The sequence below is a fragment of the Mobula birostris genome, chromosome 5, assembly GCF_030028105.1.
Source record: "Mobula birostris isolate sMobBir1 chromosome 5, sMobBir1.hap1, whole genome shotgun sequence".
Taxonomy (NCBI): Eukaryota; Metazoa; Chordata; class Chondrichthyes; order Myliobatiformes; family Myliobatidae; genus Mobula; species Mobula birostris.
The window spans coordinates 192,537,909-192,565,834 of NC_092374.1; the positions used below are offsets into that span (position 1 = coordinate 192,537,909).

Genomic DNA, 27,926 nt, shown 5'->3' on the forward strand with positions numbered 1-27,926 from the left:
CTTATACACCGCTATCAGGTCCCCTCTCATCCTCCGTCGCTCCAAGGAGAAAAGTCCGATTTCACTCAAACTTTTCTCATAAGGCATGCTCCCAAATCCAGGCAACATCATTGTAAATCTCTGCGCCCTTTATATGGTTTCCACGTCCTTCCTGTTGTGAGGCGACCAGAATTGAGCACAGTACTCCAAGTGGGATCTGACCATGGTCCTATATAGCTGCAACATTACCTCTCAGCTCTTAAGCTCAGTCCCACGATTGATGAAGGCCAATGCACCGTGTGCTTTCTGAACCACAGAGTCAACCTGCGCAGCAGCTTTGAATGTCCTATGGACTCGGACCCCAAGATCTCTCTGATCCTCCACACTGCCAGGAGTCTTACCATTAATGCTATATTCTGCCATCATATTTGAACTACCAAAATGAACCACGTCACACGTATCTGGGTTGAACTCCAATTGACACTTCTCAGCCCAGTTTTGCATCATATCAATCTCCCGTTGTAACCTCTGACAGCCCTCCACACTATCCACAACACCTCAACTTTTTTTTCTTCAGCAGATGTACTAACACATCCCTCCGCTTCCTTTTGCAGGTCATTTATAAAAAATACAAATAGTAGGGATTCCAGAACAGATCCCAGAGGCACACCACTAGTCACCGGCCTCCTTGCAGAATATGACCCGTCTACAACCACTCTTTGGCTTCTGTGGGCAAGTCAGTTCTGGATCCACAAAGCAATGTTCCCTTGGATCCCATGCCTCCTTACTTTCTCAATAAGCCCTGCAATAAGTTGGCAGATGTCTTGCTTGGTTCCCAATAAGAGGTAACCTCGTATGAAACCCTGCCTACACAGCTGGAGTCTGACTTCAATATGGGTGAGAAAGTATTTGAATTTCTCGTGGACTGTACATTTATCAAGTAGGGACCTTCTTCAAGAATAGAATGTAAGGAACCTTGGTAGTCAGCTGTGTAATAGAGGACTTTCTGATGCACATGGCGTGAGGAGGGATGGCATATCACGATTATCACCAAATGCTGATGGGAGATTATCATTTGGGTGCAAGAATAGTTTGGTGTGCCCAAAACACGAGCTAACATTGCTTGGTAATGTCTGCAGGCAAATGCCGCTAAATGGCAAATTCCAGAGTTCAGGAGGGATGTGATGTAACTGATGCAGCCAACCCAAAGACTCTGTGGTGAAGATCCATAGTCCATGGCCCTCCCATAGCAGGGCAATGTGGAAGCTCGGTTCTGTGCAGCAGACTCTGAAAGGGTTCATCGTTTAATAGGAAACATTGTAAGTGATTGCATCGAAATGTATGATGAGTGCGGAGTCGTCTACCAGTCGTATTTACTGTTCATTTTAATGAGGTATGATGAGGTGTGTAATGATATAACAGTAATAATAATAATAATAATAATAATAATAATGAAAAAAACACCAGGCCTTCGAAGCAGCAGCAGCAAACCCTGCATTTCAGCTCGGAGTGACTTCACAACTTGCACCACCCGGCCGTTACCAGCAGATTCGCCACGGTGGCTGTAGGTGATTCATTGTTGCTGGAGTTCCTGCAGAATGTTCCTGTTGAATAAACAAGGATAAGACATAGACTCTTTGCAATAGGAACAGAGCATAGTACCAAACGACTGCTTTTCTCAGCGGTCCTGGAACAAGGAACCGTTACTTTTATATTGGATCAGTGATTAATATCAGTCTTTTCAAAGGACAATTTCCAGAAGTTAGATATGTGCAAAAGTCCTCGTGTTAGGGTTCGGGGTATATCCCAGGAACAAGGGCACGAAAGGAACTAGTGATAAGTGGCGTCGTATTGTCTTGGATATAGACAGACATGTTATTGATAGAAATTAAGGGTGTCGTTCTCTCCTCTAGTATTTGTGCTGGTATTCCTGGGCATTATCAGATCAGAACATAAGAACAATCAAAGAAGTCACCACAACACCCTTACTTTCTTAGAAGTTTGCGTAAATTTAGAATGTTACCAAGAACTTTGATAAACTTTTACAGATGAACAGTGCAGCATGTCCCAGACAGCATTGATACAGGAATGGAAAAGACTACAGAAACATTGGAGACAGACCAGTCCATCTGTCATAAAATGGGCGTTGATGGCGGACCCAAATTAAAGACACAGACACTGAAGTACTAGGAACTGGACTAGGTTTGTCAAGAAAGAGAGGGAAGTGGGAAAGAAATGACCTTGGACATTGACACAAGCCATGGACGAGACAAGGATTCAGGGCCTGGGCTAGGACTTGGACGAGAGACACGGGACCTGGACGTGGAACTAGGAACGAGGAGCCTGGACTAGGACACCGAGCCAGACACTGGACAGGGACCCAGAACCTGGGTCTTGACTCGGGCTCGGAACCCAGATCCAGGCGAGGGGAAGACGTGGCTACAGGACGTGGCGTGGCTACAGGATGGGACGACAATCTCCTGGACAGGACGAGGGAACTCCAGCACAGGACGAGGAATCTTCAGCACTCGGCTGGGCGAGGTACTCCTGGGCTGGGCGAGGCACAAGGACAGGACGAGAACACGAAGCCTTGTGTTGGTCGAGGGAGACAGGAACGCAGAGCCTTGGTCGAGGGAGACAGGAACGCAGAGCCCAGAGCCTTGGTCTTGAAAGGCAGGAACATGGAACACAAACTGGGACCCCTCCTTGGAAACAGGACGTAGGGCCGGGACTCATGCAGAGAATGCTGAACACGACGAGACGGTACCCAAAACAAGGTAGCGGCAAACGGCCGGACCTACCTAGCCAGGGCGTGGACACAGAGACGGCTCCCAACACTTGGTAGAGGCAAACAGCCGGACCTATCTAGCGAAGGCGTGGACACAGAGCTAGTTCCAACACAAGGTAGCGGCAAACGGCTGGACCTAACTGGCGAAGGCGAGGACACAAAGAGACAGTTCCAATCAAGGAAAGACAGTTCCCTATCGAGACACAGCAAGGCTCCGGTCTTGCTCCGGCGGTACAATTGACGTCGAGAAAAGGTGAGGACGCAGGCGAAGCTTCAGGCGAAAAATAGTAGGCGAGGCTTCAAGGTGAAAGGTAGCAGGCGAGGCTACAGCCAAGGATTTCAGAAAGAAGGGGAAGGGAAGGGAGCAGTCCAGCCTCAGGGTAACGGCAAAGACGGCCTGGTTTATCCAACGGAGACAAGGACGGGAAGGGACAGATCCAACTGCAGAGTAACGGCAAAGACGGCCTGACTTACCCTACGGAGGCGAGGACGGGATACTGACGAGACGATCCAGCACCCGCACTCGAACTCGAACTCAGGGCCACTTATATTCCCAGCCCCAAGGCGAGCATCAGGTGCCTATAATTAAGCCCAACTGAAACAAGGGACAGCCGGAACACCCGGAGTCTGGAGTCCACGGACCGGAAGGCGGACTTGACGCACCGGACCATAACACCATCACAGGCAAAGTCTCCAACAATTGAGTACTTTTACATGGAACGCTAACACAAGAAAGCAGCATTAGCATCAAAGACCCCCCACTCCTCTCACCCTACCATCCAGGCCATACTCTCTTCTCAATACTACCAGGAAGTGCAGGAACCTCAGGTCCCACACTATCAGACTTCGGAACAATAAGCAAGCGTCTGAACCGGTGTGGATAACTTCAATCACCACAGTTATGAATTGACCTACAACTCAATTGCAAGGACTCTTTACAGCTTATTTGTTCAGTATTATTTTCTATTTACACAATATGTCTTCTTTTGCATTTTGTTTTCTTTTGTCAGTCTTTGTTCATGGATAGTTTCTTCGCACGTTCCATTTCATTTCTTTATTTTTGCCGTAACAGCCTGCAAGAAGAGGAATCTTAGTATACGGTAGAGTATAGATACTTTGTTAATAAATGTACTTTGAACAAGGCTTCGCTTCCGGAGGAGCTCAATGCCTTCTATGATCGCTTTGAACGTCAAAACATGGAGGAAACGTCATGAACTCTCACAGCTCCCGATGACCCTGTGAGTTCAGCCTCAGAGGCCGACATAAGAGCATCCTACAGGAGGGTATACCCACAGAAAGAATCCGGCCCGGATGCGGGGTCCTCGCTGAGTATTAAAGACTTCTGTTGATGAACTGGCTGAAAGTTCGCCGAGACCTTTAACTACTCGCTTCGGCAGTCTGAGGTACTCAGCTACTTCAAGCAGTCTTCAATTATACCTGTGCCGAAGAAGACAGTGGGAACCTGGTTCAAAGATTCTCTTGCAGTAGCACTTAACTCCACTGTGATGAAGTACTTTGAGTTTGCTAATGAAACATATTAACTCCTGCCTGAGAAGCGACTTGGATCTGCTCCCATTTGCCTACCGGGAAATTAGGTTCACACCAGATACCAATTCTTTGGTTCGTCACTCAACCCTGGAGAATTTGAACAGAAAATATGCATAGATCAGGATGCTTTTCAACAACTACAGCTCGGCATTCAATACTAAAATCCCCTAAAAACTAATCAATAAGCTTTAAGTCTTTGGGGTCAATACCTCCTTGCGCTATTGGATCCTTGATTTCCTCACATGCCGACCCCAGTCAGTTCAGACTGGCAACAATATTTCCTCCACAATACCCGTCAGTACAGGTGTATCACAAACCTGTTTACTTAGCTCCCCTGCTCTACCCTTTTTATGCTGATGACCGCGAGGCTAACTACAGCTCCAATGCCATATTTAAGTTTGGTGCCTAAAACACTACCTTTGGCCGAATCCAAAGTGCTGACTAATCAGCATATAGGAGGGAGACTGAAAACCTGGATGAGTGGCCGCACAATAAAAACCTCTCACTGAATGTCAGTAAGACCAAGGAGCTGATAATTGACTTCAGGAGGAGGAAACCGAAGGTCCATGTGCCATTCCTCATCTAGGAGCAGAGGTCGATCAGGTCAGCAACTTTAATTAAGTCTTGGTTATCATTTCAAAGGATCTGATCTGTGCCCAGCACTTAAGTGCACTTAAGTAGAAAGCATGGCTGAGTCTCCACCACCTGACAAGTTTGTGGAGATCTGGCATGACACCTAAATCTTTGAGAAATTTTTGGAAGTTTCTGGTGATGTCAACGTCCAGAATGACAGCCTAAAATAATAGCTTCTCTTGAAAATGTCACAATGGGGGCGCTGGTAGCGGACCTAAATGAAAGACACAGACACTAAAGTACAAGGAACGGACTTGACTAGAGTAGGTAGGTGACGGGATGCAAACAAGGAGCAGGGACAAGAACGCAAACTTGGGCGAGTATGTGGACTAGACACAGGGAACCCGGAAAAGAAACTATGAACTACGAGGCTGGGCTTGGACTCGGAGCCAGAGACTGTACAAGGACCCAGGATCTGGGTCTTGCCTCGGGCTCCGACCCCAGAACCAGGCAAGGAAAGGACATGGCTACAGGACAGGATGTTGCTGGGGTCTAGAGGCTTGAGGCTGGGGTCTTGGCTCTTGTGGCTTGCTAACTCGGAGGCTGGAACTCAGAGACAGACCGGGAACTGTACATCAACATAGAGCCGAGACTTATCTTTCGAAAAGCCAGAACTCATCTTTAACACGACACTAACACGAGACTGGACAGTACATGGACATAGAGCCAGGAGTTATACTTGGACAAGCCGGGACTCAACTCTATCTCCACACCATGGTGGCACAGGACCATCCGTCGGGTAACGGCAGAACGGCCGGACTTACCCAACAGAGGCAAAGACAAAACAGGACAGGTTCTCCCGCAGGGAAACGGTAGAATGGCGTTACTTACCCCACGGAGGCGAGGACAAGACAAGACAGATCCCCCTGCAGGGCAACGGCAGAACGGCCTGACTTACCCCACGGAGGCGGGGACAAGAAGAGACAATCACCAAAGAACGACAGACAGTTCCATCTCTGCATCGGGGTTGCTCCGAGTGGCAGTTACGGCCAGCCACCTAGGCTGGCTACAAACATAGCCTGATCCCTACCTAGCTCTGAGTGGCTGACGGCCACTCAGCTGGTCCCGGAAACGGCCGAATCCATACCGCAAAGACGGCTCCGACTACCGACAGCAAGGCTGCATGAAGCGATGGTTCACTAACGGGGCGTAAAGATGACAAGTGGCCGCTCTAGCCTTCCACCGGCAGATTGCTTCCCAGGGAATCTTGACAAGACAAACCAGCAGCCCACACTCGACCCCAAGGCTAGTTATATTCCAATCAGGTGCCTATGATTAACGCAACCAAAACAAGGGACAGCTGGGAGACCCGGAGTCCTGAGTCCATGGACCGGACTGTGAACCGGAAAGCGGACTTCACGGACCGGACCATGACAGAAAAACGTTTATTTTGCCCCGTTAATCCGTCAAATACAAGATATCTCGAAAATATCTGAACTGGTAAGAGGGGCAAGAATGGGCAAAAGGAATGGAGACAAAAAAAGCATCACTACGGAGCCTGTGGACGAGGGAGGTGCAGCGAGCGGCTCTCCTGCACGTGCGCGTGGTGGCGAGGCGGACGCCGAACTTCGTTCGGACGAAGCCGCAAATTTAATAAACACTGTGGAAGAGATACGGAAATTCCAAAAAGACATAAAACAGCAACTAAATGATATCAAGTCAGAGCTACCAACGTTAATCAAAAATAGCGGTGGAAGAGACACGAATTGAAAAGGTGGAAGATTGCGTTCAAATCGTGGAACGGACGCTAAGTAAGATGCTAAAAGTATTAAATCAACAAGAAAATAAGCTACTCGACCAAGAAAGAAGGTAGCGACAGAAGAATATCAGGATATGTAATGTTCCCGAAGGAGCGGAGGGGTTGTCGGTGGTGGAGTTTGTAGCAAAGGTATTGCGAGACACGCTGGAGATTCCTTCAAGTACGGAACTCGACACTGAGAGAGAACACCGCGCGCTCGTCCCAAGGCCTTCTGGAGACAGGGAAGGTAAGCCACGGTCAATAGTAATTAGATCCCTTCGGTACAAAACCAAGGCAGAGATTCTGCGCAGGGCCCGGGGAAAGAAGAAGATATTTTTGAACAGGAAATTAATATATTTTGATCAAGATTACCCCCACAGTGATCCTGAAGAAATGTAAGGAATATTCTGAAGCGAAGCGAGTATTAAAGCAAAGAGAGATTAGTTTCCAGACTCCGTACCCTGTTAAACTGCAAGTATTTTATGAAGACGGGACGCAACTGTATCAGACAGTGGAAGAGGCGACTGTAGACATGAATGGACAGAGAGTTGCCCGTCAGCGTGATCAAACCGAGGGAAAGCCTGGCTGAACAGTTATCCCGCTCTGCTTGGGAAATAGTGAGAGAATCGAGAGAGCAGGGGACGGGAGGAGGGCGAGAGAAGAATGTCAGGGGGAGACTGTGAGTTTTCAGAAGACAGACCTCACCTCCTCCAGAAGAGCCATAAGTCCTGACTAATTTCAAAAGTGTTGATAAGCTGAACAGAAGCAAAAAAATAGACGGTGCCATACTTATTTCAAGAAATACATATTACAATGCAATATTACTCAATGATTTTATTTTTGACTCTTTCATTCACTCCTTTTTCCCCACTTAAATGAGAATATATACATATGGGAGGAATACACAGGGAAGTCTTTTCTGTGTAATGGACATAGGGTTTTTTCACTTACTTTTATGAGTACTGTAATGGGGGCCCTCAACTCACAGGGAGGAAGGGCTATCCCCCACGGCTAGACGTTTCCTCTAGCACAACGCAGGGTCAAACTACTGGAGACCTCAGCCTTGGAATCACACCTTCGTTACTTTTCTTTTTATTCGCTTTTCTTGGTTCTTGAAGGTTCAGGGAGTAGATCGATTAAATCTTATTCTGCTAATTTCAATGAGATATTAATAGATAAATACACATGGCCATGGACAAAGTAAAATACTTTTCTTTTAATGTTAGTGGGCTTTTAAATCCAATCAAACGCAGTAACATTCTATCAAAAATGAAGAAAGAACAAACCCATGTAGTATATTTACAGGAAACTCACTTAAGTGATAATGAGCATGGAAAACTAAAGAGAATGGGCTTCACTAACTTGTTTTTCTCCTCATGTAAATCAGGACATAGGAGAGGAGTTGCTATTCTCATCTCAAGCAAGCTAAATTTTGAAGAAGTATTCGAAATGGGAGATAAAGAGGGCAGATACATTCTGGTAAGGGGGAATATAGATGGAAATTCAGTTACTCTATTCAATATATACACACCCCCGGGAAGTGATATTAGTTTCTTCCAGAAAATTACTAATATTATGGTAACAGAAACAGAAGATCTCTTGATATGTGGGGGAGACTGAAATTTACAATTACAACCAAAGTTAGACTCTTCCAATAGAAAAACCTATGAAACAAAGTCCTTTCATAAGAAAGTTGGCACACGTTTTGAGGATGTTGATCCAATTGATATACGGAGGGACCTTTTCCCAGGCAGATGGGATTACACTCATTATTATGCCCCCTATTCTGTGTATACAAGAATAGACTATTTCATAACATTTGGAAAAGGTAAAGACAAAATAATCACCTGTGGAATTGGGACAATAGATGTAAGTGACCATGCACCTATATATTTATCTGTTGATTTTGGCCTATAAACAAAGAATACTATTTGGAACCTAAATTCAAATCTACTCAATGATCCCTATTTTAAGGAACAAATTAAAAAAGAAATTGGTCTTACCTCGAATTCAATGATAATAGAGAGGTTTCAGCTCTCATTCTATGGGATATTCTGAAGGCTTTCTTAAGAGGGAAAATTATAGCGATATCTTCATAGAAGAAAAAAAAAGAAATAAAACATTAGAGGAATTACAAAATAAGCAAAAGGAACTATAAAAAACAACACAGAAATTGAGTTTGGCACATGACACATTAGAGGAAATTAAGATAGTTAGGAATGAAGTTAATAGTTTGGCCACACAAGAAATCAGGAAAAACTTAATGTTTCTGAAACAGAGACACTATGAAAGTGGATCTAAATCTATGAAAATACTGGCATGGAAACATAAGAAAAAGACAGAAGAAAATACAATTCATAGAATTAGGTATCCAAGAACCAAAGTGATAGAAAATAAGCTAAGTGAAATTAAAGAAGTTTTTGAAGTGTTTTACAAAACTCTATATTCCAAAGTTCCAGGGGGAAGCATAACCCAAATTGACACCTTCCTGAATGCTCTAGAGTTACCCACTTTAAGCGAAGAACAAAACAGAACGATGACTGCTGACATAACTGAAGCTGAACTAAAAACTGCAATTAGTAAGCTTAAATTAAGCAAATCACCAGGATCAGATGGATATACGGCAAAGTGGTATAAAAAATTTGAAAAATGAGTTAATTCCTCTTTTACTCCCCACACTGAACTCGGCTCTAAAAAGGCGCAAATGCCACCCAGCTGGAAAGAGGCGATAATCTCAGCTATACCGAATGAAGGCAAGGATAAAATGGAATGTGGGTCATTTAGACCAATATCTGTTCTTAATGTGGATTATAGATTATTTAACTCCATCATGGCCAAACAATTAGAAGAGTTCCTACCCAAAATGATACATAATGATCAGACAGGTTTTATACAACAACGCCAAACACAAGACAATATACGAAGGACACTTCACATTATGGATCATATACAAAAAAATAAAACTAAAGCAATAGTGATAAGCGTGGACGCTGAAAAAGCATTTGATTCAGTTAATTGGAATTTGCTTTACAGAGTTTTACATAGAATTGGTTTACATGACAGAATTATTAAAACTATACAGGCACTATATGACGATCCTACTGCTAGGATTAAAATCAATGGATATTCATCAAATAGTTTTACCCTATAAAGGGACACGAGACAGGGCTGTGCATGGTCACTCTTTGCATTATATCTGGAACCATTAGTTCAATACATGAGACAAAATGAATATATCAGGGGAATTACTATTAAAGAGACAGAGCGTAAATTGGCCTATTATGCGGAAGACATTATGACTTATCTAGGGCAACCAACATACTCTTTACCTAAATTTATGCGATCCTTTGAACAATATGGTCAATTATCAGGATACAAGATCAACATAGATAAAACCCAATTACCTTCATACAATTACAGCCCACCAAGAAAATTGAAAGTAGATATCCCTGGGCATGGCTAACAGAGTCTTTCACATATCTGGGCATCATGAGACTGTAAGACCATAAGACAAAGGAGCAGAAGTCGGCTATTCGGCCCATCGAGTCTGCTCCGCCATTTTATCATGAGCTGATCCATTCTCCCATTTAGTCCCACTCCCACGCCTTCTCACCATAACCTTTGATGCCCTGGCTACTCAGATACCTATCAATCTCTGCCTTAAATACACCCAATGACTTGGCCTCCACTGCTGCCCGTGGCAACAAATTCCATAGGTTCACCACACTCTAGCTAAAAATATTTCTTCGCATCTCTGTTCTGAATGGACGCCCTTCAATCCTTAAATCATGCCCTTTCGTACTTGACTCCCACACCATGGGAAACAGTTTTGACACATCCACTCTGTCCATGCCTTTCAATATTCGAAATGTTTCTATGAGGTCCTCCCTCATTCTTCTAAACTCCAAGGAGTACAGTCCAAGAGCGGTCAAACGTTCCTCATATGATAACCCTCTCATTCCCAGAATCATTCTAACAAATCTTGTCTGAAATCTCTCCAAAGTTAGCACATTGTTTCTTAAATAAGGAGCCCAAAACTGTCCACAGTACTCCAAGTGAGGTCTTACCATTGCCTTATAGAGCCTCAACATCACATCCCTGCTCCTATACTCTATTCCTCTAGAAATGAATGCCAACCTTGCATTCGCCTTCTTCACCACTGACTCAACCTGGAGGTTAACCTTAAGGGTATCCTGCAAGAGGACTCCCAAGTCCCGTTGCATCTCAGAACTTTGAATTCTCTCCCTATTTAAATAATAGTCTGCCTGTTTATTTTTTCTGTCAAAGTGCATAACCATACACTTTCCAACATTGTACTGCCTTTGCCACTTCTTTGCGCATTCTCCCAATCTATCCAAGTCTTTCTGCAGACTGTCTGTTTCCTCAGCACTACCGGTCCCTCCACCTATCTCTGTATCATCAGCAAACTTATCCACAAAGCCATCTATTCCATAATCCAAATCGTTGATGTACAACGTTAGAAGAAGCGGCCCCAACACGGACCCCTGTGAAACACCACTGGTAAACGACAGCCAACCAGACTAGGATCCCTTTATTCCCACTCTCTGTTTCCTGCCAATCAGCCAACGCTCTATCCCCGTATGTAACTTTCCTGTAATTCCATGGGATCTTATCTTGTTAAGCAGCCTCATGTGTGGCACCTTTTCAAAAGCCTTCATAAATCCAAAAATACAACATCCACTGCATCTCCCTTGTCTAGCCTACTTGTAATTTCCTCAAAAAGTTGCAATAGGTTTGTCAGGCAGGATTTTCCTTTAAGGAATCCATGCTGAATTCTGCCTATCTTGTCATATGCCTCCAGGTACTCTGTAACCTCATCCTTGACAATTGACTCCAACAACTTCCCAACCATCGACGTCAAGCTAACAGGTCTATAATTTCCTTTTTGCTTCCTTGCCCCCTTCTTAAATAGCGGAGTGACATTTGCAATCTTCCAGTCCTCCAGAACCATGCCAGAATCTATTGACTTTTGAAAGATCATCGCTAATGCCTCCACAATCTCCACAGCTACTTCCTTCAGAACACGAGGGTGCATTCCATCTGGTCCGGGAGATTTATCTACCTTTAGACTATTCAGCTTCCTGAGTACTTTCTCTGTCGTAATTGTGACTGCACATACTTCTCTTCTCTGACACCCTTGAGTGTCCGGCATACTGCTGATGTCTTCCTCAGTGAAGACTGATGCAAAATATTCGTTCAGTTCCTCCGCCATCACCTTATCTCCCATTACAATTTCTCCAGCATCATTTTCTGTCGTCCTATATGTACTCTCACCTGTCTTTTACTCTTCATATACTTGAAAAAGCTTTTAGTATCCTCTTTGATATTATTTGCTAGCTTCCTTTCATAGTTCATCTTTTCTTTCTTCTTTATTAATCTATTTATTGATTTTTTAAGAAGGCAAAAGTACAGTCAAGAGGTGAATTAGTTCCAATACATATATCAATTACACTTACCTCGTCAAACACGTGAACTTTTTACGTCACACGCCTGCGCAGTCTCGTCCTTTTTTTACTCGAAGAATTTTTAAAAAAAACTACCTTCCTTCAGAATTCAGCACTCACGCCACTCTTGTTGTCCCGATGCAAAAGATCCAATGGATTTGGCAAAGTTATGAGAATGCAATTATTTGCCTAAATATAAAAAATAAGGAAGATATAACAAGATGGAACCTAATTCTTTATTCTAGTCTCAGTTCAAGGATTAAATCCATTAAAATGAACATACTGCCCCGACTATTCTATCTCTTTCAAACCCTACCAATGGAGATTAACCAAAATCAATTCAATGAATGGAACAAAATGTTATCAAGATATATATGGCAAGGTAAAAGGCCTAAAGTTCATCTCAAAACTTTGCAATTAGCCAAGGAAAAGGGGGGATGGGGCCGACCTTCTCTTAGAGATTATTGTTTTGCAGCACAGTTGAGAGCTGTGATGTGGTGGTGCAACCCATCATATGACGCTCAACGGAAAAACATTCAAAAGAGGATAATTTCCATCCCTATACAGGCAATTTTAGCTGATAACAACCTAAGAAGTTACATAACTACTATTGATAACCCATGGGCTAAATGGACTCTTAATATATGGAAAACTATAACAAAAGAATATTAACTAGAGGGAGATATTGCAATTCTTAAATGGTTTGTGTATGACTCGGATTTTACGCCAAATAAACTGGATGCTAGATTTAAGGATTGGACAGCTAAAGAAATAACAGTTTCTTGGAATATAATGAAAGATGGAACACTGTTCAGATTTGAAGTGCTTAAAGAGAAACACTAATTAGAAAAACAAAACTTTTATCGGTATTTACAGATGCGACAGTATACTAATAGGAAGGTTAAAATTAAACCAAGGCAAGTACATATTTGATAGAGCTATTTGGAAAAGCATATAATTCAGTTAACGGTAGTAGAATCATTTCAAGCGTGTGTAAGGGTTTGTCAAATCTTAAAACACATTCGACTACATACATTAAAACAAAATGGGAAAAGAAAAGAGGGATAATTATATCTGAGGAAGAATGGACAATAATATGGAGGTATCAATGCAAGTGTACCAGTTCACAGAAATGGAGGGAGTTTGGATGGAAAAACTTGATAAGATATTTTATTACACCCTCTCAGAAATCCCATTATGATAGTAACCTCCCTGTTTGCTGGAGAAATTGTGGAAATCAAAATGCAAACCGTTATCATATTTCCTGGGATTGCCCCGTTATCAAGGACTATTGGAGTGGGATACACAACGCCCTACAAGACACCTTCAAATGTGAAATACCCTTAGAAAGTAAGACCATATATTTTGGGTATGTACCTCAAGAATGGTTATCACAGGAGAGCTCAACTTTAAACGCATGGATGGAAATTACAATGGACATTTACAAAATGGAGACGATAACAGCATTTGCTAATCATAAGTTGGGACAATTTGATTCATACTGGGAAAATGGTTTAATTACATAATACCTCATAGGCCTGATTTTATTCTCACAAATCAATGAATACGTTGTAAAAAAAAGATCACTCCCTACTTAGTACATGTTTTTCTCCTTTTGGTTGTTCTTTCTTTCCTCTCTTTTCTATAAGTGTATACCTCAGATAAATATTATTTGGAAATTTGTGGCAAATATGATTATATGATATATACAGTATGTATAAAATCTGAAATGCATCTTATGGAAATGTTTGTTTGATGATAAACTTCAATAAAAATAAATTACAAGAAAAAGTCGACAAATTTCCATAGATGTGCGGAGGAGAGTATATTGACTGGCTGCATCACAGGCTGGGAAGGACACCAATGCATTTGAAAGGAAAATCCGACAACGTGTAGTGGATATGGCCCTGTTCATCACAGGTAAAGACCTTAGCACCATTGAGCATACCAACACGGAGCCTCGTCACTGGAAAGAAGCATCCATCATCAAGGACGCCCACCACCCAGGCCATGCTCTCTACTAGCTGCTACTATCTGGTAGAAACCCACACCACCAGGTTCTGGAGCAGTTATTTCCCCTCAACTATCAGGCTCCTGATCTAGAGGCGATGAAGTCTCTCAACTTCATTTGCCCCATCACTGAACTGTTTGCACAACCTATTGACTCAATTCAAGGGCTCCTCATCTCAAGATAATTATTGCTTATCTATCTATCTGCTAATATTGTATTTGCAGTTTGTTGTGTTTTGCACTTTGGTTATTTGTCCTTCCTGTTTGGGTGTGAGGGAATTACCGCATGGAAAGGTATTGCATTTCATAGAGTTGCAGGGGAAATCATGGGAACACATAATCACTAGGAGCAAGAGTCGGCTATCTGGTCTATCGACTCTACTCCACAACTCAATAAGATCATGATAGATCTGGCTGTGGGCTCAGCTCCATCTGCCTGCTTTTCCCCCAATAAGCAGAAAATCTATCAAGTATATTCAATGATGTTTCCTTGGATGGAGATTCCACAGATCCACTACTCTCTGAGAAAAGCAGTTCCTTCTCATTGTTTTCTTATTGTCGCACAAAGTCAGATGCAGTGAATGTTTTGTCATACATGGCACCCAGCCAGACGTTTTGAAGCATAAGTCAGCAGCCACAGAGTTAGGTAAAACTGTACACATACTCATGAATACAAATATTTAATCTGCCAATCATGTGGCAGCAGCTCAGTGCATAAAAACATACAGGCATGGTCAAGAGAATCAGTTGTTTAGAGCAAACACCATAATGGAGAAGAAATATAATGTAAGTGACACTGACCATGGGGAGATTGTTGGTGTGAGAAAGGGGTATTTTGACTATCTCAGAAACTGCTGACTTCCTGGGGTGTTCACGCTCAACGATCTCTGGGGTTGATAGAGAATGGTGCGAAAAACAACCAAGTAACTTTCTGTGAACCGCAGAACTGTGGGCGAAAACGCCTTGTTGATGAGAAAGGTTAGAAAACAAAGCCAAACTGTTTCAAGCCAGCAGGAAGGCGACAGTGGTTCAAATATCACACGTTCCAACAGCGCTGTGCAGAAAAGCATTTCTGAACATGCAACACTTCTAAATTTGAAGTGGATGGACCACAGCAGCAGAAGACCATGAACATGCACCCACTGGCCATTTAATCAGGTACAGGATGTACCTTGTAAAGTGGCAATGACTGTAAGTAGAAAGGGAGAAACAGTAGCAGCTTGTGAAATATAGTGTCAGAATTACAGGGAAAGTGTAATGCAATCTGCACAATTAAGATGCAAATATTCATCTTTATCATAGACGAGGTCGGTTATAACACTGGGATAGAAGTCATTCTTCAGCCTGCTGGTACCTGTTTGCAAGGTTTCCTATCTTTTGGAAGGAAGGAAGAGAAGTGAGAATGATTAGGGTAAGAAGGAACTTTGATCATTTCCTTGTTGCCATCCTCTGAGCATCTTGTACTTGGAGAACTAAGATTTGCACTAATGATTCTTGTAACGTAGAAAGCTGTTCACAGAGTGCGCCAACTGACAAATATTTCAACGTGTAAATATTCTGGAGACACGCAGTGATGAGAACCTGTAAAGGGTGAGAATAACGTTCAGTCCTTGTGCAGCAGATAAACAAAATCTAGGGCGGAAATCCTACTGAGTGAAACATGCATAACGCTGGAGATCTTATCACCTCCCCACTCTGTGGCAGGAGGAAACAAGAACATGCGGTTCACTTGAATGTGACACAGGAATCAACCAGAGAAAGATGGTTATCAACCCCCAGTCTCAAACAGCCCATTTTCGCTTCAGTTTGTGGCAATACTTAGCTGTTCAGTTTTTGCACTCTGCTGTGGGCTGTGCATCACCTCAGATTACGGGACGCCAAGGGTGCCAGTTTTCATTTGCAGACTGGTCAATGTCTTCAAGTGCCTGATCCAGGTGCCTTCTCCAACCGTGTGGTACGGATGAGATCCCTTGGACGATATCTGACACAGTGACACAAAGGGGAGAGGCAATGACGCGGGATGGAACCCCAACGCTTGTACTGTCATTGTGGAGCTTTCACATTCACCCTGTGCTCCAGTTTCATTCCACACCCAAAAGACATGTAGGTCTGACGATGTAAATTGTGCAGGTGAATGGCAGAATCTGGGGGCGGGTTGATGACCAATGTGGAGGGAGGCATTTAGGATTAATGTGGGTATAGTTTAAATGTGCGGCTGTTGGTGGGTACAGACCTGATGAGCAGAAGGCCCCTTTTTCCAGACTGTGACGAAATGAATAGGAACAGAATGAAGTGGCGAGTGTCACAGTGTTGAGGTTGTATTTTAGGCACTGCTAAGGGAAGAGATCTTTCACAATTGCTTGAGATGGTATTCATGGGAACCCGAGTTATGCATCCATAACTTTATATTCATTTGGAAACACTGGGTCCACTCTGAATAGAGTTAATACAGGACATGTGCGTGTTCTGGACGTGTGAAGAGATTTATGGTTCCATCCCGAATTCGCATTCTCCATTTTGAATGGGTATTGGATCATAACTTCCCTGGAATCACAGGGAGCACCATATTCATTCAGGAATTCTGGAGCAAATCTTTGAACCTTGAATCAACCTGGCATTTTCGCCCCATGACAAGGCTCAGAACAGAATGTTTGTTTCAGGACAACACTGTAGTCTGCCCAACGGAACGGACTGAAATACTCAATGATGGAAGCGTTGTCAGAGCAGAGGATATTGATATTTGTTTACTTATCCTTCCTGCGGAGTTTTTGTAGAGAGAACATTGGTATTGACTTTCCAATGCCTTGCTATCCAGGCTTGTGACTCAAGGACATGCAGGAGGGCAGGCAACACTACTGCCTAGCTGTCGTATAAGACCATAAGATATAGTAGTAGAATTAGGCCACTTGACCCATCGAATCTGCTCACCATTTCATCATAGAACATAGAACATAAATAGTACAGCCCATTACAGGCCCTTTGGCCCACAATGTTGTGCCGACCCTCAAGCCCTTCCTCCCATATAACCCCCCAACTTAAATTCCTCCATATACCTGTCCAGTAGTCTCTTAAACTTCACTAGTGTTTCTGCCTCCACCACTGACTCAGGCAGTGCATTCCACGCACCAACCACTCTCTGAGTAAAAAACCTTCCTCTATATCCCCCTTGAACTTCCTACCGCTTACCTTATAGACATGTCCCCTTGTATTGAGCAGTGGTGCCCTGGGGAATAGGCGCTGGCTATCCACTCTATTTATTCCTCTTAATATCTTGTACACCTCTATCATGTCTCCTCTCATCCTCCTTCTCTCCAAAGAGTAAAGCCCTAGCTCTCTTAATCTCTGATCATAATGCACACTCTCTAAACCAGGCCGCATCCTGGTAAATCTCCTCTGTACCCTTTCCAATGCTTCCACATCCTTCCTATAGTGAGGCGACCAGAACTGGACACAGTACTCCAAGTGTGACCTAAACAGACTTTTATAGAGCTGCATCATTACATCACGACTCTTAAACTCTATCCCTTGACTCATGAAATCTAACACCCCATAAGCTTTCTTAACTACCCTATCTACCTGAGAAGCAACTTCCAGGGATATGTGGACATGTAGTCCCAGATCCCTCTGCTCCTCCACATTACCAAGTATCCTGCCATTTACTTTGTACTCAGCCTTGGAGTTTGTCTTTCCAAAATGTGCCACCTCACATTTCTCCAGGTTGAACTCCATCTGCCACTTCTCAGCCCACTTCTGCATCCTATCAATGTCTATCTGCAATCTTCGACAATCCTCTACACTATCTACAACACCACCAACCTTTGTGTCATCTGCAAACTTGCCAACCCACCCTTCTACCCCCACATCCAGGTTGTTAATAAAAATCACGAAAAGTAGAGGTCCCAGAACAGATCTTTGTAGGACACCACTAGTCACGATCCTCCAATCTGAATGTACTCCCTCCACCATGACCCTCTGCCTTCTGCAGGCAAGCCAATTCTGAATCCACCTGGCCAAACTTCCCTGGATCCCATGCCTTCTGACTTTCTGAATAAGCCTACCGTGTGGAACCTTGTCAAATGCCTTACTAAAATCCATATAGATCACATCCACTGCACTACCTTTATCTATATGCCTGATCACCTCCTCAAAGAACTCTATCAGGCTTTTTAGACACGATCTGCCCTTCACAAAGCCATGCTGACTGTCCCTGATCAGACCCTGACTGATCCATTTTTTCCACAGCTCCAATCTAATGCCTTCTCCCCGTATACCTCTATGCCCTGACCAAGCAAGCTCTGCCTTACGTATACATAAAGACTTGGTCTTCATGTCTCTCGTGAGACCGAATTCCATAGATGTATCATTCTCCGGCCAAAGAAATATCTCCTTATCTTGGCTTTAAAAGGACGTCGCTCTATTCTGAGGCTGTGTCCTCTGACTCAGACACTGCCACGATAGGAAACATCCTCTGCACATCCTCTCTGTCAAGGGTTTTTGCCATCTGATCGCTTTCAATAAGGTCACCGCTCATTCTTCTGAATTCCAATAAACACAGGCCCAGAACCATAAAACGCTCTTCACTTGAGAAGCCATTCAAACCTGCAATAATTTTCGTGAACCTCCTTTAAACACTCTCCATTTTCAGCACATCCTTTCTAAGATAAGGGGTGGAAAACTATTCTCAATACTCCAAGTGAGGTTTCACCAGTTCTTTACATCTTTAACATTTTATCCTTGTTTTTATTCTTGTCCTCTCGAAATGAATGTTAACACCGCATTTGCCTTCCTTACCACAGACTCAACATGGAATTTAACCTTTAGGGAATACTGTACAAGGACTCCCAGGTCCTTTTCCACCTCATTTTTTTTTTGTATTTTAAGTCCATTTAGAAAATTGTCAACACTTTCATTTCCTCTGTCAAAGTGCACGACCATACACTTCCTAACAATATATTCCACCTGCCACTTTTTAAATCCATTTTCCTGAGTTGTTTAAGTTCTCCAGTAACCTCTGTATTTCCACAAAACAACCCTTCCTCCACCTGTCTTTATATCGTCTGCAAACGTTGCAGCAAAGCCATCTATTCCATCATCCAAATCATTGACAAATAACATAAAAAGAAACGGTCCCAACACAGACCCTTGTGGAAGATAACTTGTCACCGGCAGCCAACAAGAAAAAGCTCCCTTTATTCCCACGCAAACAACAGGAATTCTGCAGATGCTGGAAATTCAAGCAGCACACATCAGAGTTGCTGGTGAATGCAGCAGGCCAGGCAGCATCTCTAGGAAGAGGTACAGTCAACGTTTCAGGCCGAGACCCTTCGTCAGGACTAACTGAAGGAAGAGTTAGTAAGAGATTTGAAAGTGGGAGGGGGAGGGGGAGATCCAAAATGATAGGAGAAGACAGGAGGGGGTCCAGAGGCATCTGTTCTCAGGATGAGGCTTTTCATTCCAGGACCAGGGAGATGTCCTCCTTTTTCAAAGAAAGGGGCTTCCCTTCCTCCACCATCAACTCTGCTCTCAAACGCATCTCCCCCATTTCACGCACATCTGCTCTCACTCCATCCTCCCACCACCCCACTAGGAATAGGGTTCCCCGGTCCTCACCTACCACCCCACCAGCCTCCGGGTCCAACATATTATTCTCCACAGCTTCCGCCACCTCCAATGGGATCCCACCACTAAGCACGTCTTTCCCTCCCCCCCTCTCTCTGCTTTCCGCAGGGATCACTCCCTACACAACTCCCTTGTCCATTCGTCCTTCCCCACTGATCTCCCTCCTGGCACTTATTCTCGTAAGCGGAACAAGTGCTACACATGCCCTTACACTTCCTCCCTTACCACCATTCAGGGCCCCAGACAGTCCTTCCAGGTGAGGCAACACTTCACCTGTGAATTGGGCGGGGGTTATATACTGCGTCCGGTGCTCCCGATGTGGCCTTCTATATATTGGCGAGACCCGATGCAGACTGGGAGACCACTTTGCTGAACACCTACGCTCTGTCCGCCAGAGAAAGCAGGATCTCCCAGTGGCCACACATTTTAATTCCACATCCCATTCCCATTCTGACATGTCTATCCACGGCCTCCTCTACTGTAAAGATGAAGCCACACTTAGGTTGGAGGAACAGCACCTTATATTCCGTCTGGGTAGCCTTCAACCTGATGGCATGAACATTGACTTCTCTAACTTCCGCTAATGCCCCACCTCCCTCTCGTACCCCATCCGTTATTTATTTTTATACACACATTCTTTCCCTCACTCTCCTTTTTCTCCCTCTGTCCCTATGACTATACTCCTTGCCCATCCTCTGGGTTCCCCCGCCCCGCTTGTCTTTCTTCCCGGACCTCCTGTCCCATGATCCTCTCATATCCCCTTTGCCAATCACCTGTCCAGCTCTTGGCTCCATCCTTCCCCCTCCTGTCTTCTCCTATCATTTTGGATATCCTCCTCCCCCTCCCACTTTCAAGTCTCTTACTAAGTTAGTCCTGACGAAGGGTCTCAGCCTGAAACGTCGATTGTAACTCTTCCTAGAGATGCTGCCTGGCCTGCTGCATTCACCAGCAACTTTGATGTGTGTTCCTTTGTCCCCACTCTTCGTCTTCTGCCAATAAGCAACTGCTTTATCTATGCTACAGTATTTTCTGTAACTCAATGAGCTCTTTGCTTGATAAGCAGCCTCATTTGTGGCACCTTGTGAAAGGCCTTCTGAAAATCCAAATACTCAACATCAACAGCGTCTCCTTTGTCTATCCTGCTTGTTATTTCCTCAAAGAATTCTAACTGATTTGTCAGGCATGATTTTCCCTTGTGGAAATCATGCGGACTACTGTATAACCCATTTTATCATGTGCCTTCAAATACCCCGAAACCACATCACTAACAATTGACTGCAACATCTGCCCATCCACTGAGGAGGGACAATAATTTCTTTCCTTCTGCCTCTCTCCCTTCTTGAAGAGTGGGGTGATATTTGCAAATTCTGGTCTTCCAGAGCCATACGAGAATCTGGAGATTCTTGAAAGATCATTACTAATGCTTCCACAATCTCTTTACTCAGCTCTTTCAGTCCCTGGTCTAGGTGACTTACCTAACTTTAGACCTTTCAGTGTCCCACGATTCTTCTCCCTAGTAACAGTAACTTCACAAACTTCATGACTCCTGAAAGCTGGAGCTTCCATCATACTGCTAGTGTCATCCACAGTGAAGGCTAATGCAAAATAGAAGCGTAGAAACATAGAAAACCTACAGCACAATATAGGCCCTTCGGCCCAGAAAGCTGTTCCGAACACGTACTTACCTGAGAAATTACCTAGGATTACACTAGCACTATATTTTTCTCAGCTCCGTATACCAGTCCAGGAGTCTCTTAAGAGATTTTATCTGCCTCCACCACTGTCACCAACAGCCCATTCCACGCACTCACCACTCTCTGCATAAAAAAACTTACCCTGATATCTCCTCTGTACCTACTTCCAAGCACCTCAAAACTGTGCCCTCTCGTGCTAGTCATTTCAGCCCTGGGGAAAAAACTATGACTATCCACACAATCAATGCCTCTCATCATCTTACACAACTCTATCAGGCCACCTCTCAACCTCCGACGCTCCAAGGAAAAAAGGCCGTGTTCACTCAATCTGTTCTCTAACTATTATCTAGCCGCCCCCACAATTCAGACAACATCAAACATCCTTGTAAATTTCCTCTCCACCCTTTCAACGGTTTCCATATGCTTTCTATAGTGAAGCGACCAGAACTGACCACAGTACTGCAAGTGGGGTCTGACCAGGGTCCTACATAGCTGCACCATTACCTCTCAGCTCCAAAACTCAGTCCCGCGATTGATGAAGGCCGATGCATCGTATGCTTTCTTAACCACAGAGTCAACATGCGCAGCAGCCATGTGCTGAGGAAACGGAGAATCTGCAGAGAGACTTGGATAGATTGGAAGAATGGGAAAAGAGTGGCAAATGAAATACAATGTTGGAAAGTGTATAGTTATGCACTTTGGCAGAGGAAATAAACGGGCAGACTATTATTTAAATGGGGAGAGAATTCAAAGTTCTGAGATGCAACGGGAATTGGGAGTCCTCGTACAGGATACCCTTAAGGTTAACCTCCAGGTTGAGTCGGTGGTGAAGAAGGCGAATGCAATGTTGACATTCATTTCTAGAGGAATAGAGTATAGGAGCAGGGATGTGATGTTGAGGCTCTATAAGGCGCTGGTGAGACCTGACTTGGCAGTTTTGGGCTGCTTATTTAAGAAGGGATGTGCTGACGTTGGAGAGGGTACAGAGAAGATTCACTAGAATGATTCCAGGAATGAGAGGGTTAACATATGAGGAACGTTTGTCCACTCTTGGACTGTATTCCTTGGAGTTTAGAAGAATGGGGGGGACCTCATAGAAACATTTTGAATGTTGAAAGTCAGGGACAGAGTAGATGAGGCAAAGTTGTTTCCCATGATGGGGGAGTCTAGTACGAGAGGGCATGACTTAAGGATTGAAGGGCGCCCATTCAGAACAGAAATGCGAAGAAATTTATTTAGTCGGAGGGTGGTGAATCTATGGAATTTTTTGCCTCGTGCGGCAGTGGAGGCCAAGTCATTGGGTGTATGTAAGGCAGAGATTGATAGGTATCTGAGTAGCCAGGGCATCAAATGTTATGGTGAGAATGCGGGGGAGTGGGACTAAATGGGAGAATGGATTAGCTCATGATAAAATGGTGGAGCAGACTCGATGGGCAGAATGGCCAACTTCTGCTCCTTTGTCTTATGGTCTTATGGGTCAGGCCAGTGATCACGCGTTCCCGCAGGCATTGGCCAGTGGTTCCTGCTCTCAGGAGGGGGAGGTGGGAAAAGAATCAGGGATGTGTTGGGTATGGTGCAATGGGCACTTTCGAGACAACAGAGATCAGAGAATTCTCAGCTAAGGAATTGGCAAGCTTAAGGGATATGTACAGACAAGTGGTTGTGGAGTTTTGGGCCGTGGGGTAATTTTGAAAATGGGCTGAGGGGGGTAGCAATATGATCCTATCTAACAGAGAGATGGGAGCCTTATCGATTCAACATGCGATCAGTAACGCACTAAGGACGTGGCTTGCTTCCTCCGAACATAATGCAGCACGATGGGATCGGGTAATGGCAGTGGTTGAAACTAAGCATCATTCCCTTACTGAATAGAATTTAAAACCCCAAGCAGAATGGGGCACAGTCGAGGAGTGTACTAATTGTCTACGTCTGTGGGCTTTTGTCACAGAATTGTACCACGACAGAGGTATCCCACCAGAGAATACTGAATTAACTTCTGGGAATGATAGGACATGTGGTTATAGTAAAGTGTTTTCCAATAAAATAAGTAGTGCTTTCTTTAATACCACGAACTGTTGGTCATCCTATACGTACAGTGATCAATTATTACAAGGTTTAGAGTATGCTATTTTAGGATGTAACTTTGTTTCTTGTTTTCTTACTCCGTTACGTGTTTGTGTCTTAATCTGTTACTTTGTCACGTGTTTTCCCCCATGCAATTGGTTTTAGGGATGTCTCATTTCATACTGGACATATGAAATTTGAGTAAATGAGGTACAAAGTCGGGTAGCTTTAACTCTGGTATGAGGTGCCCACATTTCCGAGGGAGTTGAGCACTGGGGAGCAATTCGATTAGGGTTGTTTATTTATATATACAAATGCACTGGCTCTTGATTAGTCACTATGTCTATACAGTATATCTGTACATTACAGACTGGCAGAGTGGTGGATGCTGACTTGTGATGGGAGGTCCAGTGATACATTCCTGTGGATGGCCTTTGAATTTAGACGCTGGTCCACTGTATGAGGACTCCTTACGACATCGTAGTTGGGATGCCACTGATGCGATCTATTTGACAAAGAAAATGACCGTTGGGCGACTTTATCTGGCTTCTCGGGTTTTGGTATTCGATTTGGGGAGGTGCTGGGAGGGGATAGTTTATTCCAGCCAACCTCAACTCAGAATATGTTTACAGCTTTAAGAGACCTGAGCATTAATAGCCCTTGGGCACTTAGTGTTTTAAGAGCTGGTATTTCCCTGCACAACATTTGTTCAATTAGAAAATCCTGACTCTTAAAGTGATTTGCCCACCTGACAGAGTGTTAGTGCAGGTTGTATACTGAGAACAGGTACAAGCTACAGGGTGGATGGTAAGTTTGAGCAAGAACAGTATCCTGGGATGGCTGTGTTTATGCCAAGTGGTATTGTGAAGATGGGTATTTGCTGAGTGCTGAATAGCACTTACTGTGTATTTAATTACTAGCCTATCTGTGGTTACCACAGTGTGGAGTGGTTGATACGAGGCTGATATGTGATACGCGTATGTATCCCGCCCCAATGCCGTGGATGATCAGCTTGTCCATGCTGGTCAGTAAGAAGGCTATCACAAAGGAAGGAATGTTTTGAATGATAGATTTTTCTTAGTATAATGCATCCAGACTGTCCCGGGAACTGATTTCGATGGCCTTAGACTACCCACTCACAATGGAAAGTGGCACGTGTACAGTTTTTGGTCAAGAAAGCAGCACCTACATTCCTGACCGGTCGGGTAACTTCACGCACCTGGTTGATCAGATCTGAGAGTCAGTGTATAAGATCAAGTACGGGACCAGCTCATTAGTTATTACAATCGGGGTGGGGCTAGTAGCCTTTTACAGCACAGAAAGGCTGGTAGGCTACCGTAGTATACTGGGAGATAACTATTGGACTTACAGTATTGGGTATTGTGCTTTTGTGTTTTATATGTAACTTATTAAGGAATTCGCGAGTCATATTAGTCTGAAGTTTGATTCATCACTTTCGCAACAATGTTCGGGATATATTCAGGCTGCAGAAAGTCGCTTTGTCGCGAATAGTTAGTTTAAAAAATTGCAGCTATTTTTCCTATTGGTTAGCTACCTGGTGTCCAGTTTCAAACATCCCAGGTATAAAACAGCACATGGAAGGAACTTGCTTTCGCTTCCATTGTTTAAGGCAAGCAGTGCGCATGCCCATTGAGAAGATATGCTCTGCGCACGCCTTTAGCGAAGATTGTTTTTTTTTAATATTCAGCGTTGTAGTTTCTGTAACTTGGGGAACATGAACGTTTAGTCGAGTTGTTACTGCTTTTAAATAAATGATTAATATACTTCGCAGTCATTGTTTCTCTTTCACTCGCCAGACCCGCGAACCTGATTCAACGTGACAAATGTTTTGTCTAAAGCTAATAGAAGCTTATCCAAAAAACACTGTAATAGCTGCGAGAGGTCTTTCAACTAAGTACTGAGTAAAGGAGAATAATTTTGAATTACTGCCATTTCAATTTTTGAAAGTTTAGTTTCATGCTTTACAATTGTCTCTGTTTTTGTATGTGGTAGGTTCGGATGGGTGTACTTTGAAAAAGGAGCATTGTATAAACAGAAGATAAAATTCTCAGTTAAGTTGATTAAAATCCCAGTGTGTAATATTATTCTGTGTTAACAAAGGGCTAGGCTGAGTACATTTACAAGTTACTGTAGCTGGTGTACAGGAAGTAAACGCTGCCTTGATGAGTTCTGGTTGATCATTGAAGTGTTTGGAATTGTGAGTAAGATTGTGATATTGTCAACAGTTGGTGCAGCGGTAAAAAGAATCCAAGTTCAAGCGCACAATTGCGGCCGTCGTTTGACCTCAGACGGAATTGTTATACTTCCTTGACTCACCTTCGGCTCCAATGAATTGATTGTTCCAAAGAATCAACTTTATTCGATCCTTTATTAGCAATTAGCAAACATACAGATGTGAAGAAATATTAAGTAGTCAGCAAAGATATCACCTCTCCGATCCCAAGTTAAGAAATGCTAAGAAATAAGCAAGAATATGAAACTTACTCCCTTTGCTTCTATCACGCCCCCTCTAATGCGGCTATTTACCATAGAAACATAATTAGCAAAGAACATGAATACATGGTTCACACAATTGGTTACTGGGAGGTTGACTTGGACCCGGTTCATCAGCGTTCATATCTGTTGTCAGATTGGATCATCCGGTTGTTCATCCTGCTGATTCATATTGCCGAGCTCCAGTCTAGAAATTAAATTGTTGGCCTCCTTGCTTGCAGTCGTTTCTACCTTATTTCCCAATTCCTCTTTCATCTTAATCCGTTTCTTCTTCTCCAACAAACGGATATACTTGACCTTATAATAATCCTCCTGCGTGCGTTTACTACATATCCACATAGGACAGAATTTTTGTCCTACCAGTATGGCAACAAATACCAGCAGCAGAAGTTCGCCACTTATCTGTCAGGATGTATATATAAAAAAACCACACAAGAAGCATATAAATCTTTAGCCTGCCTGGCCGCTGAAAGTGATCAAGAGATTTTTTTTTCAACGAGGTCGTCTATTACTCCAATATTCCTTTCCTGTACTAGATCCATATGTTTCCTTCGTTGTCATCTAAAGAAACCCATCAATCACTGCTTTGAATGCACTTTGTGAGTGAGTCAGTTACTGACTGGTGGAGAACTGCAAAGGGTCACTACCTTCCAACTGAAGATAAGAATTAAGATTATTAGTGTTTTTGTTTTTCTATTTGCACGGGTCGCTGTCTCTTGCACATTGGTTCTTTGCCCGTCTTGTTGCGTGCGATTTTACATTCATTCTATTGTGTTACTTTGCAATTACTATGAGTGCCCACAAGAAAATTAACATCAGAGAAGAATATGGTCACATAAAAGTGCTTTGATAATAAATTTGCTTAGAACTTTGCCGACCGCGATGCCCATAGACGCTAAACCCCTTTCCCTGCATTTATTCTGTATGCCCTTACCCTTTTCGTCTGGAGATACAGTACCTGTATTTAACTATATAAATTTCTCCCCTCGCATTTTAAACCTGTGCCATTACTACATCAAGTCTGGACGCTTTCTCGTATCTTAATGACGTTGCGGAGCATTAATGCACTGATAGATCTAAGGGCCAGACTTCTGCACTGTTGCACTTTAAACAACATCTGAAGATACTCACCCGGGAGCAGTGGCACTTGCTCAGCAGATAAGACGAAGCTTCGCAGCTGCAAAGCTGCTCGCAAAGATGGACTTGCGTTCGGTTGATTGCGGTAGCATAACAACAGGCGACATAGTCCCCGTCCGGTAATAAAATAACGATCCATAGCATAGATGGGATGAATATTTGTACCAGTGTGTTGTATAGAAAATACCTGCCATAGTTATGGGATTTCACGCAGTCACAGCAGGAGGTGCCTGTCTGTTCTGGACGTTGAATGCGCGTTCCATACTTAAACAATATCCGCGAATTCGGTATCACCAACATACTGAGGAGAAGAACAACTGCGGGTATAATAAAAATAAAAGTGGTATGGAAAGTGTTCCAATACGGATCACATGGACAGGGGCTGTTTTTATCTACCAGGTATTCAAGTCCACACAGGATTGCTGTTAACCCTGCATTTCCAATGACAATCAATGAGGAGGGATAGATGTTCAAAAAGAATTCTTTCACGCTTTCCAACACAGTTAGCCGGTGCTAACACTCTTAGTAAAACACATTCTACTGCAATGGGCGAGGAAATGAGCAGACGTTCTTATTTTTCCGCTGAACTACACGCAGAAAAGGAAGCTGCGAAAGGGTAGGTTGAAACTCAGGGCAGTTACCACCCATGTTGTTGCTGCTGGACAAAAAAGAAACTTCTCGTGTTAAGACCCTCAATGACTAATGCGAAAGGAATTTCGACGGTAGACAGGTTTGTG

The 27,926-nt window shown here is 43.6% G+C and overlaps 1 long non-coding RNA gene across 4 annotated transcripts; it reads right to left on the reverse strand.

The window, feature by feature from the left end:
• Nucleotides 1–1,355: 1,355 nt before the first annotated feature.
• Nucleotides 1,356–27,798, reverse strand: LOC140198179 (uncharacterized). 4 transcript variants are annotated; one of them, XR_011886123.1, is made up of 6 exons: nucleotides 27,184–27,798; nucleotides 15,985–16,142; nucleotides 12,164–12,340; nucleotides 8,690–8,777; nucleotides 7,638–7,834; nucleotides 1,356–1,583 (listed from the first exon to the last, which is right to left on the reverse strand). It is a non-coding gene; the product is annotated as an uncharacterized lncRNA (long non-coding RNA). The 4 variants fall into 4 exon arrangements; XR_011886120.1 differs by having other exon boundaries at nucleotides 7,638–7,837; XR_011886121.1 differs by lacking the exon at nucleotides 15,985–16,142 and having other exon boundaries at nucleotides 7,638–7,837.
• Nucleotides 27,799–27,926: the final 128 nt, after the last annotated feature.